Raw genomic sequence first — 16,658 nt, 5'->3', positions numbered from 1 at the left:
CCATTGTGTGAAAAAGAATAGCTTTTGAAGTCAATTCTAACCTTTGATTTTTAAAAAAAAACTGATTTGTAGACAGTATGTAAGAAAATCTTCTGGAGAAGCATGTTAATATGTTAGCAACCTTTTTTTTTGCAAGCTGCAGTCTGTCAAGCATCACTTCCAGCTACACTTCTTCATAGGTTTGATTTAACCACAGCAATTACAATTTAACATTATGTTAATGGTAATATATTTTAATAAATGTACTCCTTTATAATAAAGTATACTCATGTGAAGACAAACAAAGATAAAGGGAACCACAAATTCAGTTCTATTGCTACTATTAATTTGACAAGATTATGAAAATCTTGGTGTTATCATTATGTGGTGTTTAATATCGAGTCTTGTCAACCAGAAAAGAGCTTTTACATGCTGAATAACTTAATTTACATTGGTGTGGGTAAATATATTTACAAATTCTCATTTAGATGATTTGTTTCTTTGCTCAGCTGAGGACACAATTTTCATAGTATCTGGAATATAACCAGGTAATGAGGGAACAAGCAAACAGCATGGATGTAAGAACCACCTGAAGTTTAATCTGAATCAAGGCAAGTCAACCAAAGTGAAAGCCAGCATTGAAATTCAGAGGTTCTCCCACAATCTCCTTCTTAAAATACCTTGCTCGATAAAATTGTGCCCAAATAACTGCTTCAGCATTTCCAAATTTTGTAGCCTTATTCATGTGTAACTAACTACTGTTTTTCACATAACTGTTCTGAGAAGTATGAGCTTGAAATACATACGAACAATGATGGACAGGAAAAGACCCTCTGATCCATCGAGCCTGTCCCATACAATTGTGATGTCTTGTGCGTCACAATATATACATTCCCCACCCCACCCAAAACCATGTGGTCTTCTGGCAGAGGCAAAAAAACAGACCTCTTTAACATTTTTTTCCTAATTTTGGTCTAAATTTGTTACCAACATTTCTTTGTTTTTCTTTCATTCTTGGAATATGGCCATCACTGGCAAGGCTGGCATTTATTGCCCATCCCTAGTTGCCATGATAAGGTGCTGATTGGTCTTTTTCTTGAACAGGTACAGTCCATGTGAGTTGGGCAGTGAATGTCAAAAATATTATTTGGTCATGGGAACATCAGAGCCCAGCTTTGCTTTGTGCATGTCAGTCATTACACATTGTTTGAAACAACTGAGATAACAGATAGCTTTACATCCCAAAGGCAGGAGGCAGTCAGTGATACAGTGTCATCCATCAGTCTCACTTCATGATGTCAATGTGGAACTGGATGTACCTGCTCTCTCCTAGCTTGTGTCATAACCAGTAAGGTTCGAAGAGTACAAATATAACCAACAGTACACACACTGAGGAGTTTAAGGGCCTCAAGGGATGCTGTTGGGTTTTGTTTTCATAAATTGTCAGCTCGGTTTAGTTAATAACACTCTTAACTTGGAGTTAGAAGGTTGGGGGGTTCAAACCATCCTCCAGCACATAATCTAGGCTGATACATTGTACTGCATTGAGGAAGTCCTGTACTGTTGGAGGTTGTGTCTTTTGGATGAGATGGTAAACCGAGGGTCTGTCTGCGTGCTCAGGGAGATAAAAGGTTCTTCAGCAAGATTCAAAGAAGAGTAGGATGTTCTTCCAGTGTTCTCACTCGCATTCTTCCCCCAACCAACACAATCAAAAACATTTTTTGTTATTTATCTCATTTGCTGTTTGTGGACTTCACTTGAAAAGTAAGTCATTGGTTGTGAAGTGCTTTGGGAACATAAGACATTATATAAATGCAAGATAGAAGCAAATTACCGCAAATGCTGGCGTTCTGACATAAAGACAGCCAAAGCTGGGAACACATGGAAAGAAAAGACTAAAGGGTCATCAGCCTGACATATTAACCCTACCTTTCTCTCTCCACATATGCTGCCTGATCTGAGTGCTTCCTGCATTTTCTGTTTTTATTTTATGAAAGAAAAGACGAGTTGACATTGGGTTATTCACACCTCCTTTGTTTCTTTAATGCTTCTTTCCATTTCCTTACTGGGATGGAATTGTTCCAACATTTAACAATCCTTCCACTGATACTTCCTCTCTGTGTTTGTCTGTTCCCTTTCTCCCCCTTTCTGATTCTGTTAATATACTCATTCATCAGTTTTCAGTTCTGAAGGGCCAACCTAAAATGCCAACTTGTCTGTTCTTTCCAGATATTGACTGACTTCCTCTGTCTCCAATTATTTGTTTTTGTATAAATGTGGGTCCTTTCTTTCAATATATATATATATATATATACATTAGGGTTTAATTTCCTCCAGTAGTTCACTGGTTAACACAGTCACATAAAATTCTTTTATGCGCTACTTTAATGCATTCATTAGCCTATTTATTTTAAATGGTTTAACAATCATATTAAAATGGAGCACAAGGGAATTTTACATAAATGTATTAGCCAGGGCACTACAGCATAAACCATACTCCTATGTGTCCAAACTATATTTGTAGAAACAATTATTGCATGCAATTCTCATTTTTATGTACACAAAGTAAGAGGCTTTAGGGCAGTTTGTACAGAATTAAATTGGTTGTATTACATATTGATTGTTGCTATTGGTTTGCTTGTTTAAATTGACAACATGGTATCATTTCTCTTTAGGAATAGATCCTGTTATGGAAGATAACTGTCACCGTGTTATTTCGGTCAGTTTTCTCCTTCAGGGGCGTGGTAATTTTCCGCTTGCAGATTTTTTAGTATCACGGGATTAAATCCTCTTTCACTTCCTTGGCCATAGTCAGATAATTTCTTCCATAAGCAGATGTGGCTGTGTCCACCATCACGAGTGCTATTCACATACATCAAGGCGATGCCATTTCAGATTGTGATATTGTTCAAGAGTAAGCATAGCACAAATATTTTGCACACTTTTCAAATAGATCCCCACAAGGAGTCTCCCAATTTCACCAAAGAACAGGTGTAGGCATTATATTTATGGCCACCCTCTTGTATGTTTATGTGCTTCAGTGCATAGATGATTTGCAGATATTTGTGAACCATGATTGACAACATGTGGTAGATTTTCCAATTGGGATTGTGATTGGTCGTCAGTTGAAGAGTGCGTTATTAGCAACTGTCTGAATATTAATGTGCTGACCCTACCTGATATTGCAGTCAGCTTCATTTGCATAGTATGGGTGAACTCCAAACCCTATTAAGTGTGGCACTGGGAGCTCACCAGAGGAGGACAGGAAATTGTTTATAAGCCAGTAAAGGGTGATGGATAAATTTAAAGTGGACACATCTGGGGATAAATATTCTGGTAGGGCTTAAACACACTACCTAGGACTAATTTGAATATAATTAACTGCATACTGATGGGAGCTTTGGCACCAGTGCAAAAGCTGAACAGAAAATTGATGGAATGCTAAATGGGTGGAAATTTGGTGCAACAGATTTCTACCTATTTTTCCAATCAGCTACACTCAATTTATGCCCATCAATCGAGCATGACCAATAAGAAAATCTATCTTTATGATTCAGGATTTTAGACCATCAGTCGCCAGAGTTTTATTATTTTTTTAATAAAGTGTCAGTTTGGCTCGATGGTAGCATGCCCAGTGCTGAATCAGAAGGCTATGTGGGTTTGTCCCACTCCAGGACATAATCTAGGCTGATGCTTCAGTGCAGTATTGATGGAGTCCTGAATTGTCAGAGGTATCATCTTTCAGGAAAGATGTTAAACCAAGGCCCTGTCTGCCTATTCAGGTGGATGTAAATTTTCCCAAAGACGAGCAGAGAGTTCTCCTGGTGTCCTGGCCAACATCCATCCTCACCACTACCAAAACAGATTAACTGGCCATTCATCTCGTTGATGTTTATGGGGCTTTGCTACATACAAATTGGCTGCCACATTTGCCTACAAAACAACAACGAATACATTCAAAAGTAATTCATTGGTCGTGAAGCACATTGGGACATCCTAAGGTCACAGAAGGCACCATATAAAAATGAATACTTTCATTCTTTAGTCCAGGCAAAGGGTCATAGATAAACCCTGGGAAGTTGGGAAAGGCATCTGTGATTAGATTTTGTGATTTACATACTACCTGGATATTCACTGAATTGCAGCCATTCTGATTTATATATGTTATGTTGTTCTTTGATGATCTCCATATCAATTTTATAAAAACATTGCTTTGTGGTTACTTTTAAATTCTTCACGTTTACAGAAATCTTTCAATCTGGAAGCCCAAATTAGCAATGTATCTGTGCCCTCCTGGATGCGGTTAAACATTGGGAATTGCATGATGTCAGTATGATCGCTCCCTGGTGACTGAAAAGAATCCTTTAAAGTAGAAATCAATGGCTGCTGTGACCTTCATAGTTACAAGTAGTGCAGTGGCTATCGAAGAATGTGATTCCAGGTCTGTTTGCAACTGATGCAATGTCAGTGAACATGTCTCTGACGGTGTGAAAACGATGTTAGCTGGAGCTAAATGATGCCACTGCAGTTTTGTCAATACCAAGTAATTTGTTCTTGGCTTGTAAATTCTCTGAAAAGGATAAATCCTCATCTTCCAAAGTCTCTATCTTCTGTTCTCAGTCAAATTGAATTTGCCATTCGCTTAAGACATTGCTCAATTCAATAACAGGCCTAAAAACTGTTAGTGTATGTTGGAGGAGTTCAATCCTTTTTCTATAGTGAACTTCAATGTGGAAAATTACAAATGTGTCTAACTTAGTCAGGTTTGCTCCCTCATAACTAAATTGATTTAGTCATTGTGTGCTAATGCTTGATGGCTGTGTTTAATTCAATGCAGAAAATATAAACTTATGGTAATTACATCAAAGGATGTGTTACCAGAAAAATAACCATAATCCATGAGTGAAAATTGGCCAATAATGTTACTGTAGTCAGGAAGATCCTGTATAGAAATGGATTTAGGAACGTATGAACAGGAGTAGGCCATTTAGCCCCTCGAGCCTATTCCGCCATTCAATGAGATCATGGATGACCTGTGGCCTAACTCCATATACCCGCCTTAGCCCCATATCCCTTAATACCTTTGGTTTACAAAAATCTATCAATGTCAGATTTAAATTAACATTTGAGCTAGCATTTGCTGCTGTTTACGGAGGAGAGTTCTAAACTTCTACCACCCTTTACATGGAGAAGTGTTTCCTAACTTCACTCCTGAAAGTTCTGGCTCTAATTTTTAGGCTATGTCTCTTAGTCCTAGACTCAGCAACCAGTGGAAATAGTTTCTCTCTATCAACCCTATCAGTTCCCTTTAATATCTTGAAAACTTCGAACACATCACCCCCAAATCTTTTAAATTCCAGGGAATACAACCCTAATTTGTGTAATCTTTCCTCGTAATTTAGCCCTTGGAGTCCAGGTATCATTCTAGTAAATCTACACTGCACTACCTCCAAGGCTAATATACCCTTCCTAAGGTGCAGTGCCCAGAACTGAACACAGTACTCCAGGTGTGGTCTAACCAGGGCTTTGTATAGCTGTAGCATGACTTCTACCCCTTGCATTCTAGTCCTCTAGATATAAAGGCCAGCATTCCATTAGCCTTTTTGATTATTTCTGTACCTGTCCATGACATTTTAATGATTTATGTACATGGACCCCAAAGTCTCTTTGGACCTCCATTAGGGAGAATTGTCTTGGCGGTGTTACTGAGTCTGAAATTAAGTGGTCTTGTCCCCCTGGGTAGGCTACCTCTAGTTGTGCCTACATTTCTATCTCTGACTATTATTTTAATTTTGATCTAATTCAGCCCTAGCCCCAGCGAGTGGAGACATAAGTTCGGTTCTCTGAATACTGGGTTGACATCCAGCATGGTGCTCACGTCTGATGGGAGTGGAGTGGCCTCCCCCATCATAGCCTTGGCGAGCAGTAGACCAGAATATTACTGATTGCCTACCCAAGGGACAACACTACTTAATTTCAGACTTAGTAACACCGCCAAGCCAATTCTCGTAATGATATCGCCCATACTTACTATTTCCAATGTAACTATTCAAAAAAATCAGCAGATAGACAGAAAGAAGAAAGTGATAAAAAGTTAATCACAAGTCTCCTTCATAGCGTTTTGACAACTTTTAAAAAATATCATCTTAGATAAGCAATATCCTTTAAGCCACTCCCAGTGCAAAATATGAACATAAAAATATGACAGCTATCACTATACAACAGTGCAGATATTTTTTTATCCCATGCAATAATGCTTTCCAAAATAAGTCGTGCCATTTAGAGAGGTGTAACTGCCTATGGCACATGCAACCCCTTGCATTACCTAACTCCCCTTACAATAAATGGAGAACTGAGGGAAAATGACTCCCACATGTAACAGTGACAGCGTGGGCTGCACATTCATGGAGCAGGGTTGAATTCTTCTTCTCTTCCATGAGGCAACCCATTTCTTCCACTGCTTTTACATCCAGCAGATCATGCTTTGGGATTTTTCCGTAACAAAGTCCCTGATTTTACGTGGACAGGTGGTTAGTCTGGCCGAGGGGACTGGCTATATGCGATGGGGTGGGAGCAAGGAGTCGCCTCTCACTCCCATCAGACACGAGCAACCCGCTGGGTGTCAACCCAGTATTCAGAGGCTGGAGTTCTGGTCTACTGCTCGCCAAGGTATGACAGGGGAGGCCACTCCACTCCTATCATTCGCAAGTACCCTGCTGGATGTCAACCCAGTATTCAGAGAACAGAACTCTCATCTCCACTCGCTGGGGCTGGGGCTGAATTAGATCAAGGTCAAAATAATGGTCAGAGATAGAACTGTAGGCACAACTAGAGGTAGCTGCAACAAGGCCAACGATTCACTCCTGTGAATACACTATCACACTTGTATTACATGTTGCCACTGTATGCTCTTTGTCCAGTGTTAACCCTACAGTCAAATATAATCAGACTGTGACCCAAATGAGTCACAGAGTGAGAGATAGATACAGTGCATAGCAAATGATCCTAATTTGCTTTCTCCTATTATTATTTCCACCCCTCTAATATGCCTTGGCCTAACTTTATCCTGCCCCGTATTGGCTTTGATGTGGAGATGCCGGTGATGGACTGGGGTTGACAATTGTAAACAATTTTACAACACCAAGTTATAGTCCAACAATTTTATTTGAAAATCACAAGCTTTCGGAGGCTTCCTCCTTCCTCAGGTGAATATCAAGAAATCCTCAAACCTTTCGCATTTATAAATCACAGAACAATACCTGGTGATTACAGATAATCATTCCAACTGCCCGTTGCCAAGGCAATCAAAGTGTTCAGACAGAGAGGTGTTACCTACAGTACCACCGAATATACAAACAACCAAAAAAAAAAGAGAGAGAGCGAGGCAGAAACATAGAAACATCCGGAAGGAAGAGAAAGACAGCAAATGACCCGTTATATTAAAAACAGATAACTTTTGCTCGCTGGTGGGGTTACGTGTAGCGTGACATGAACCCAAGATCCCGGTTGAGGCCGTCCTCATGGGTGCGGAACTTGGCTGTCAATTTCTGCTCGAAGATTTTGTGTTGTCGTGTGTCTCGAAGGCCGCATTGGAGTACACTTACCCGATGGTCGGTGGCTGAATGTCCTTGACTGCTGAAGTGTTCCCCGACTGGGAGGGAACCCTCCTGTCTGGCGATTGTTGCGCGGTGTCCGTTCATCCGTTGTCGTAGTGTCTGCATGGTCTCGCCAATGTACCATGCTCTGGGGCATCCTTTCCTGCAACGTATGAGGTAGACAACGTTGGCCGAGTCACAGGAGTATGAACCATGTACCTGGTGGGTGGTGTCCTCTCGTGTGATGGTGGTATCTGTGTCGATGATCTGGCATGTCTTGCAGAGGTTACCGTGGCAGGGTTGTGTGGTGTCGTGGACGCTGTTCTCCTGAAAGCTGGGTAATTTGCTGCGAACGATGGTCTGTTTGAGGTTGGGTGGCTGTTTAAGGGCAAGTAGTGGAGGTGTGGGGATGGCCTTAGCGAAGTGTTCGTCGTCAATGATGACATGTTGAAGGCTGCGGAGAACATGGCGTAGTTTCTCCGCTCCGGGGAAGTACTGGACGACGAAGGGTACTCTGTTGGTTGCGTCCCGTGTTAGTCTTCTGAGGAGGTCTATGCAATTTTTCGCTGTGGCCCGTCGGAACTGTCGATCGATGAGTCGAGCGTCATATCCCGTTCTTACTAGGGCGTCTTTCAGCGTCTGTAGGTGTCCATCGCATTCCTCCTCGTCTGAGCAGACCCTGTGTATTCGCAGAGCCTGTCCATAGGGGATGGCCTCTTTGACGTGGTTAGGGTGGAAGCTGGAAAAGTGGAGCATGGTGAGGTTGTTCTTGGGCTTGCGGTAGAGTGAGGTGCCGAGGTGCCTGTCTTTGATGGAGATTCGTGTGTCCAAGAAAGAAACTGATTCTGAGGAGTAGTCCATGGTGAGCTTGATGGTGGGATGGAACTTGTTGATGTTATCGTGTAGTCTCTTTAGTGATTCTTCGCCGTGGGTCCATAGAAAGAAAATGTCGTCGATGTATCTGGTGTATAGTGTTGGTTGGAGGTCCTGTGCAGTGGCTTTGGCAGTGAAAGGATTTTGTGCACAATTGTTTTGTTTTATACACCTTGGTGGATCCTGTTACTGTGAAAACTTCTGTGGGATGAAAATTTTTGAGCTTTGAAGGATCAGCATTCTCACTTAGTAAAGATACGGGACATCTTTTTGCTCTTTTAGGGGTTGCCCAATAAATATACAGCTCAAATAATCTAAGCTAAGTTCCTAATGCTAAATAAAAATAAAAATATTTGGAGAAGAGTTGATAGACCATTGCGCATGTCTTCTGCTTTGCAAAAAATAGAAGATTCAGTTCCTACATTAATAATTTATGTAATGCAGAATGCTGCTGCAGTCTCCAAAGAATTAAAAAATGAAAGATCTCAAAAATTCCATTGACATGTTTTTACCTCTGTGTAGTCCTCTGTCAGTGGGTCGCATAGCCTAACACACCACCACTAGAGTAAGTTCTTTAAGATGCACTACTGAAACCTTGTGAATTTTCATTTCTATTACATCAAATTTCAAGATAAATCTGTGCTTCATTGCCCAATGAATTTAAATTCTGCATCTGTAATCTAAACTGACAGATCACAGTAGGACTGTGAAAATGTTATCTCCTTCCAGACACATGACTTTACATAACACAGCAGTATTCTGAACAATCCTGCCTAAGAAAAAGGCCACAATTCTCTGAGTTTGTAAGTTAGTTGTAAAGGGACTGACATTCTGTTAACTTTGTTTTAATCACATAGCAATAGCCACAAGAGATCAGTTGGCACTACAGGACATATTTCACTCGATAGGAGTGGATATTTAAATTCGGGTCTATGATCCCAATAAAGGTTATAATACTTTCACCCGTCTATTTTCTCTTCTCCCCAGACATCAGATATTAGCTACAACAACTTACTACAATACCTTTTAAGCCATCCTATTAAAATCCTACACAAAAACTTAGTATCAAACAACAAATGGGGAGAAGATTTCATCTCAGTGATAGCTGTTGTAAATCTTGGATTGATAATGTCTACTAAAGCTTAGTGAACAACTTGCGAAATTCTCAATAAATGGTGTAAAAATATTTTGCAAGGATTGTAATATGATTTGAATATTCATACTGAATTATTTTGCACCTTATGTGACAAGATAGAATGTTAACAGGGTGCGTCACCTACTCTTCCATAAATAGCTGTATGACTGTGTTGCATTTGGGTGGTTCTGTGTGGACAAAGAACCATCCAAAGATTGACTAAACAATTTAAAGGGGATCTCATGTAGAGAAAACATGTAGTTTTTTGCAAATAATACAACAGAGCACACTTGCCAGGGTTCCAAACTAAGTGTGTTGTAAAAATGTAATTTGTGACATTAAAAAAAAATCAAAGGAGTGGTAACATTTTACCCTGGCACTGTTGAATTCATTGTAAAAAGAGATCCCAATAGTTATGTCCTGGTTGGGATTCAGAATTCAAAATATTGGGTTACAAAATACTGTTGCAATATTTTTGAATAAAATATTCTCCACTTGGGACTAATTATTCTAGGAAACTTGTATACAATAGTGTCAACAGGCAAGCAGGTGTAATGCAAAATGTCACTGTCCCTCTGATAAAAAAAAATCATGTTACAAGCTGGATTTTAAGTTTATCACCTTTCAAGTAGTATTGAGAAAAGAATCTCAAGACATGTATGTCTGTACTATGCTCATAATCAGGCTGATACTATGATCTCAGCAGGCAATGGCATCTGCAGCTGGCATATTATAGGAAATCGCTGGGAACGTGGAGTGTAGAATCAGTCCTATATCAGTAATGGGACTGACTTCAGTAAAATTGTTAGTGTGTGCTCGAGTTAAGCTTATTTTAGTATTATTTATGGTTACAGTTCATTTGAGAAGGCTAGTGTTAAAATAAGAGGTACATGCAAGTTCCTTATCTAATTTCTTACTGACCCCAAAATCAATTACTATCTACCAAGTATCAGGCAAGTAAATATGTTTGGCGGTTATGTTTAACAATCATAAAACATTTAACTTTTGAAAGGCAGGGGGAGTGGGGATGTAGCATTTGAAAGCATCATGTTCTTGCATATGTATCCAGCAGACAAAGTCTAGTCATAGAGATAATGCTATACTTCATTTGATAAGATCCTGGCAAGTAAATACAGGATCAACAAAACAGAACCTGTTGTACCAAAAAAAGTGATTTCAATGGAATGAAAATCAGGCAGGTTCTACAAAGGGCAGGTGATCTAGATTATCACCCAGGCTGTGAAGATGAAAATCTACCCTGTGATTTCTCTAATTTTATTAAAGTCTAGTTAGACACTGTAACAAGCTGAAGCAGGCCCAAGACCCAGTGGTCAATTAGACACACAGACTAGAGATTAATGTTCAAAACAAATGAGGTTTATTCACACACAGCAGTTGTGTCTTTAAGTACAGCAATCAACAAACCAGTAACCAGGATTACCTTCCAGCATACAGATTCTCACTCCTAGCTCCAGCCTCTCCCCAACTGAACCATTTCCCTGCCTTTTATCCTTCCGGACTGGGAGTCATTCCTGTTTGACCTTTATTGCCTTTAAAGGTTTCTTAAAGCTATAACACCGTACCTTGGTCATTCTGACATTTTATACAATTTCTTAAAGCTGTACTCCTGTAGTGGATACAGAGCTCTCAAAAGCCTATGGCTCAAATATTGTCCCTCTCTCTCACTCTGTTACAAAACATACATGCACACACACACACACGCACACAATATTCAAACTCATTTTTCATATGACCTTTACCCCCAAAATAAAGATATTCTCATCCCATCAGTCTGGGATGCATTCAAACCCAGGTCCTGTCAGTGAAAGTGTAGGGTGCTAATCTACTTGATACTCAAAACCTTGTCATTTGTCTTTTCTCTTCTTTCTGTTGCATGCCTGTGAGATCTTACTATACCTTCTGCAAAGGTTCTTCATCCAATGTATTTAACCTGGAAAAATGGGAGGGAGGAATCTTTGATTTGAGGGAGAATTTTGCAAATGCCTGCTCCCAGTGCAGAGCCTCATTCACTCATAGCATTTTACAGGTGCACTTATGATTTTCCCTCCATAACGAATAGAAAATCATAGGGATTACACTCAGGATTCCTGATATATACTCCCAGAAAGCGAAGTTCCACGCCAATGGAATGCATTTGGAAAGTTGGCCCAATGGACCAAGTGGAAGAAGGCAGCTCATTGGTATGGGGTTAATGATGGGGACCTTAGAGGCATGGAATAGTCAAGAGAGAAAGAGAGAGACAGACAGAGAAAAGAGAACAAAATGATCTACCCTGGTTTAGTGAATACCTGTATATTTTTCATGATTGTTTGTGCATATGTATCAACTTTTCATGGTGGTATGTATCTACATCCATTTTTTTTCATGGTGGTTTAGTAATGGATATAAATCTAAGTTCATGATGGGCGAGAGTGGAATAGGTGTTCATGTCTCTGGCAATTTAGTGATGACTCTCCCTGTTTGCCCATTCCCCTTTTTATTGAACTCTGGACTTGGAGGATGTAAATTTAATTTAGCATTGTCATGTTTAGTATTGCCCCGTCAATTGTAAGTACACAATCTGCTAGTACAGAGTTCGGGAATCACTATGTCCGGCAATGGAGAAAATCGGGCAGCTCATTTCTGACACAGACAGAATGTAGATATCCATATGAGGGGGATTTGAAAATATCACAACAGCATGACATTCAAATATAACAATGTCATTAAATGTCCATGTGCTCACGTGTATACCGGAGCTGAATGCCAATTCTGTTAGGTGAAGCGGGTGTCCGGATTTGAAGACACATTCCTGAAGTGAAGCCAAATGGAAAATTAGATTTCAGGGAAAACAGACACAACAATATTTGGGGTGAAGGATGTGGCCAATTGAAAGAATGTTGGCCCTGATTTTAAAAGGGGGGCGGGATCATTTCGCTTGAGCCACAAGGCGGGCAGCAGACCCGGAGAGTCCAGGGATGTGAAAGTTCTGCCAATCTTAATGGCCGCGCCTCATATAAATAAAAGTTCCCGGATTCACAACCTGGCCGGCGGTTGGCAGCTGGAATTTGGCAGCAGGCAGCTTCTCCTGGTCTACAAGGAGTTATAAGAGAAGTGATTTTTGTACACTTACCTTGGCCTCTTCTGGCCAGTTGGGTCATCCCATCATGGTTCTGGTGCCGGGCTGCAGACAGTACGGGACTCCCCCTGCCTTCCAGTTAATATTATGTGACGGCTCCGATTACATCATTGGGCCATGACTTTTGAATATTAAGTAAACCTCCACCTGCCTTTAGCGGGAGCCTTCTTGATGGCGTGATTCACCATCATAAAAATGACAGAGCTGAGAACACAGCAGGTTGGAGCCAGGAGATAGAATTTTCAAATTTTAACCCCTCCTACGTACTATTCTCATTGGGTGAGGTGGGGGGGCGGTTAAAATCCTGACTGTTAAATCTGGGCTAAGAAAGATCCAAATCCAGGAATCACCAGCAATACTAAACATGGTAGTGGAATGCAATGAAGGAATCAGAAGCACAAATTTGTTTGAATATTTACCCCTAAGAGTTCCTGAGATTCATTTACATTTTGGACCATTTCTTGCCAAAGTCATGTAGTTAGAATCAGTCCTTAGGAGTTCAGTAGGCCACTTTTACACATCTTCATTAACCAAAGCAAACGTGCAGATGAAGATAGATTCATAATTTTGCTTCAACTCTGACAGGGCCCATTACTGACAATAAGAATCATCATATACAATGTTGAATCAAAAGCAAAACATTGCGAATGCTGGAAATCTGAAATAAAAACAGAAAATGCTGGAAATACTCAACAAGTCAGGCAGCATCTGTGAAGAAAGAAATGGAGTTCATGTTTCAGATTGATGACCTTTCATCAGAACTGTTAATGCTGTTACATATTGGAATAGGTGAAACAGCTGAAGCTTTCCAAGGAGTTGAAACTGCTGCTTCCTTAAGAAAGATCTTGCATTTATATAGCACCTTTCACAACCTCAGGATATCCCAAAGCACTTTACAGCCAATGAAGTACCCTAAAAGTGTAGTCACTGTTGTAATGTAGGAAATGCGGCAACCAATTTGCGCACAGTAAGGTCCCACAAACAGCAATGTGATAATGACCAAATAATCTGTTTTAGTGATACTGGTTGAGGGATAATTATTGGCTAGGATACCAGGGAGAACTCCCAGCTCTTCTTCGAATAGTGCCATGAGATCTTTTACATCCACCTGAGAGGGCAGATGGGGCCTCGGTTTAATGTCTCATCCGAAAGACATCACCTTCGACAGTGCAGCACGCCCTCAGTACTGCACCGGGAGTGTCAGCCTAGAATTTGTGCTCATGTCTCTGGAGTGGGGCTTGAACCCACAACCTTCTGACTAAGGGATGAGAGTGTTCCCAACTGAGTCACGGCTGGCACGGTGAAACACCCATTGGTGGTAGGTCACCCTCAAAAGTATCATTTGATAACACCTAAATTCTGAAACTGTACGATCCAGGAACTACCCGCCACTTATCATTGTATAGTAAGAATGAAAGGATTGGCTGGAATGCACATGTGGTGTCCTAGATAGCAACATAGAATATGCTGTTCATGAGTGTCAACCTGTCAGATCAATTTACCTGCAAACCCTGCAGAAACCAGTACTTGGCAATGGCAAACAAAACCATGGCGGCGTATTCACATTAATTTCATCAAGCTGAAGATGCAGAAATGTTTATTAATTTTGGATTCTCATTCTAAAATGTGGTTTAGATGTTATCAATAGATGTCACAGTGACGATTGACATATCACAATATTGTTTGCCCGATATGGACTTTTGTTAAAGCTGGTCTCTGAAACTTTTTCAGTCATATGATTTTTTCCAATCTTTGAATAAGAGTGGTGTGTTGTACTGCATCTCCATCCGGACACCTGCGGTCAAATGGGGAAATTGAGAGGGCTGTACTCACATTCAAAACTCCTCTAAAAAAAATTGTTTGGAGCTAAATGTTTGCTGATGCATGGGAGAAAGCAATCTTCATCCCAAGTGTTATTTCGAGAGCTCTAACAGACGTGAGTTTGTCTTTTATTAACAGTTTCCTCTGTATTGATGTTTTCTTCAAACAAAGACAAAGCATCTCTTATTGTGTCGTCGAGAAACCCAACAAGGTCACATGTTTTGGACAGTTTCCTCAGTTCTGCCACTAACTGAGAACATTTTTATCATCCCGTTGCCTCCTCCGGTTAAACTTGGACCATTCCCAATAACAAGTGGCTTCACGCTCTGATGTTCTTTGACCAGTTGGACGAGCTTCTCCTATGTTTTGTCTTTAGGCTGGGCAGGAGTGATCAGATTCTTAATCAATCTGTGCGTTGCATGTCCACAGACAGTGAATAAAATGACTCTCTTTTTAGCATCCGTTGTAAATTTATTTCCATTACAATAAAAATGAAGTCTTTGCACATATTCACTTCAGCAAGACTCCGTTTGATACCTTTGGTTTTCTAATCAATGCTGACATGATCAAAAAAAATTGCAATGAAAAGGTTGACCACCCACCTAAGTAACAAAAATGTTCAATATTTGATCTTTATAACAATGCATTGACCGTTATCCTCATAGTCAAATGTTATGTCTGATAAATCCTCAAGTTGGTGTGGTAATATAATGGCTGCTTTTATTTCACTCTTTGGAACATTCTCTCTGGATATAATATTCAGGAGAAGAGGAGACCTTGGAGTGTAATTGCTGCAGTATGCTTGCTCCCAAGAGGGTACTCTCAATTAACTGTATGCAAGTACAATGCACATCATAAAGCACTCAGAATGAAACACTGGGCCAGGCTCTTGCTTCTAGACTCTTAATTTTAGCAATTCAGATCCAAGTCCATACCAGTTACTGACCTACATCTTTATTCCTCTTTTCTAATCATCCCCCATCTGGCCTCTTTTACATTAATAATAAATAAAAGTAGTCCATTTAGATTTTAATCATATCATGAATTACTTGCTTCATTTATTTACCCATCCCTTTATGTATTCAGGATTCAAGACTGCTTTAAATAGGAATAGAGAAGAGAATATTGTTGTGGAACATGGTTTTTGAAGGATTCCCATGACACTGGTTCTGTGCAGCCTCTATAGCTGTCCATGGTATATTAATGTTATAGCTATCCTTAAATGACTCCTAAGGTAAACTCATACAGTAATCAACAGAATGGCTAAATAAGAGGACAGCCAAGTGGAAAAAAATGAAATTTGCATATATTGTGCTCAGTTAAATTTCTGATTCTGGGTGCCTTTCATCCAAATAGAAATCTAATACTACTGTTATACTTATACAGCAGAATTGAAGCACCAGCATCAAATGAGTGAGGAAACATTATACAATGCCCTCTTACTTCCACCCACTGTGTTATGCTTACTTGACACTCTGATTTCTTTCTGGGAACCTCACTGTGTACATGCAGGAACCTGCCTGAGTCTATGCATGAGAAGTGGCGATCTAATTTTTGATGAAATCAAACCTCTCAGCGTACACAATAATTTCCTGTGGTTGCACATAGATTCAGCTCGGTTAGCAGTATGAATCAAACAACTCAGGGCGGCGTTGATGAGGGAGAAAAAGGGAATTGAACACGCATCAGTAATCAGGCTGATTTCAGTTTATCTGTGTTGTGTCAACTCCAGATACTATACAATGTGAATTCATAATCAGAATCCCATTTTCTAAAGGAATCACAGGAAGTTTAATATGGAAACCAATTCATCTTAAAGCAGTTCACCTTGGTCAATACCAAAAGTTTGGAGCTAAATGTTTGCTGATGCCATCTTAAAATTCAGCATCAAATTGGTACTATAATAAAAAAAACTTCCATTCAGACTATTAAATTACATATGGATGCACAGATCCATATATGCAAAATACTTTTTTTGTAATTGTATAAATGAAAGCATTTCCTTAAATACTTATGCAATGCATATATAGCAACAAATGGTAGACACCTATACTTCATATTTTTCACAAAATGTGACTGGTTGCTAAAGGTTTATGTGGAAGGTTGGTTTTGCAAT

This window comes from Heptranchias perlo, chromosome 8, assembly GCF_035084215.1.
Source record: "Heptranchias perlo isolate sHepPer1 chromosome 8, sHepPer1.hap1, whole genome shotgun sequence".
NCBI classification, from domain to species: domain Eukaryota; kingdom Metazoa; phylum Chordata; class Chondrichthyes; order Hexanchiformes; family Hexanchidae; genus Heptranchias; species Heptranchias perlo.
The sequence above is the reverse complement of the archived record's forward strand: the minus strand, read 5'-3'. Positions refer to the sequence as shown.